This window comes from Phyllostomus hastatus, unplaced genomic scaffold (assembly GCF_019186645.2).
Source record: "Phyllostomus hastatus isolate PE091 unplaced genomic scaffold, TTU_PhHast_1.1 phas_scaffold_46, whole genome shotgun sequence".
Lineage (NCBI taxonomy): Eukaryota > Metazoa > Chordata > Mammalia > Chiroptera > Phyllostomidae > Phyllostomus > Phyllostomus hastatus.
In genome coordinates this window covers 15,647,219-15,649,326 of record NW_025334032.1, presented here as the reverse complement: position 1 = coordinate 15,649,326, position 2,108 = coordinate 15,647,219, and the positions used below count along the sequence as shown (strand labels likewise).

Genomic DNA, 2,108 nt, shown 5'->3' with positions numbered 1-2,108 from the left:
ATACAGAGGTTACATTACAGTGATAAGAGGTTTAATACACCAGCAAAAAGACAAAACCACCAAGAATTTCTATGTGCTAAAATCTATACAGCAAAAATTGACAGAAGAAATGATCACAGTGACTTTTAACACATCTGTCAGTAACTGTGACAGAACAAGCAGACAAATAAAATTATGTAGAAGTGTTAGACAACACAATGAGAAAAATAGACTCCACAGTCATATACAGAACACTGTAACCCTAAGCTGCAGAATACATATGAGACTTTGATAAAAAAATTGATCATATGATAGATGATTTAGCCAATTTTAATATAATTCAGGAGACTAAAATTACACAGGGTAAGTTCTTTGACCATAATGCTGTTAAGCTGGAAACCAGTAACCAAACAATAACTAGAAAACTCAGTCAAGTTTGGAGTGAACACATGCAGAAGACCATTGCCAGCAGAAAGAAAGGTCTGAAACACAAAGGCACTTTGGAAGAACCTCAGAAGGCTGCAGTCATTGTGGATAGGGTGACTGAAAGAGGGGTCCAACCCTGGAAATCATTCACCTTTTCTCCGGGCTTGCACATTACGGGGATTAAGACCAAAGAGCAGCTAAGATTAATGATCATGCGGTGGAAACAGCAGCAGCAGCAGAAGGAAAACTTGGCAGATAAGAAAAAACTTGAAAAAAAAAAAGACAGGCTCTTGGTGATAAAGCTCCACCAAAGCCTATACCCAACCTATACCCATAGGCTGCATGTGGCCCAGGATGGCTATGAATACAGGCTAACACAAACTTGTAAATTTACTTAAAACATTATGAGATTTTTTTGTGATTATGTGTTCCAATGTATTTAATATGTGGCCCAAGACAACTCTCTGTTTTCCAGTATGGCCCAGAGACTCCAAAAGGTTAGACACCCTGTGCCAAGACCATTGACATCCAACAAGTGCATAATGAAACCACAGTAGACCCTAATGATGAAGAGGTTACTTATGATGAAGCTACAGATGAGTTTGCTTCTTACTTCAACAAACTTCTCCCAAGATTCTCATTATAACACCAGATAGACCTCATGGGAGTCCCAGACTACTCTGCACAGCTCTCCACAGTTATGCTAAACACATATTTATTACAGAAAAGGACTGGCTCTGGAAAAAAAAATTCCACAGTGCATCTCAAGGGATTTCACAGATCTGATCGTTACTAATGAAGATTGTAAAGCACCAAATGGATTAATTCTGAATCACTTGTCAAATGGACCAGATGCTCATTTTAAAATGAGCAGTGTTTTTCTGTGTAAACAAATTAAGAAAAGAGACAAGGACCCCATAGAACATAAACTTGAAATCTGAATAATTTTACAACATGGCTGGGTTTCTCTATTTGGATGGATGTTTGCATCTCTTTTTCCCCATAATCCTCAGTTTACTGGAAGGCAGGTTGCAGTATTCCACAATCAAAAGAATTATATCCTCTTCAGATTTCACAGATACATATTCAACAGTGAAAAGAAAGAGGGAATTCAGGTTCTTAGACCACATTTTACCTTAAAATTAAGATTTCTTCAGAAAGGAACCTTTGATTCTAAACATGGAGAATATAAATGGGTCCATAAGCCCTGGAAAATGGATACAAGTAGAAGAAAATTCCATTTATGAAGTACTGAAGGAATAGTATTGGATTTTGCTGAATAAGCTTATCTTGAATTTGTGACAGATGAATCTTCCAAAAGGTATTTATTTTGGAAAGAAAGCTCATACACTTTCTTTGGTGTCTAGATAAATTACCAAGTGCCATAAATTACCACTCATTGTTTCTGTAAGAAATACAAATAAAAGTCATTTTGGTGAGAAAAAAAAATTCAGGCAAGTTTGGAAGTTATGAAATACATTAGCAAAGCCCCATGTGTAAAAGAAAATAGCATAATGGATAATAAAAAGTACAGTATTTGAACTTGATAAAAATACTACATAGCAAAACTTGGAGTATGCAAGTAAATAACAATTTAGTGGTAAATAAATGTGCATTAGGGAAGAAACGATAAAAATTAAAGACCTAACATCATCTCAAAAGTTATATAAAGACTACTAAATAATTCCAATGAAATAAGATAA

At 35.4% G+C, this 2,108-nt stretch overlaps 1 pseudogene; it reads left to right on the top strand.

Moving 5' to 3' along the window:
- The first annotated feature begins 428 nt into the window (after positions 1–428).
- LOC123807742 lies at positions 429–1,652 on the top strand (annotated as a pseudogene).
- The last annotated feature ends 456 nt before the right edge of the window (positions 1,653–2,108 follow it).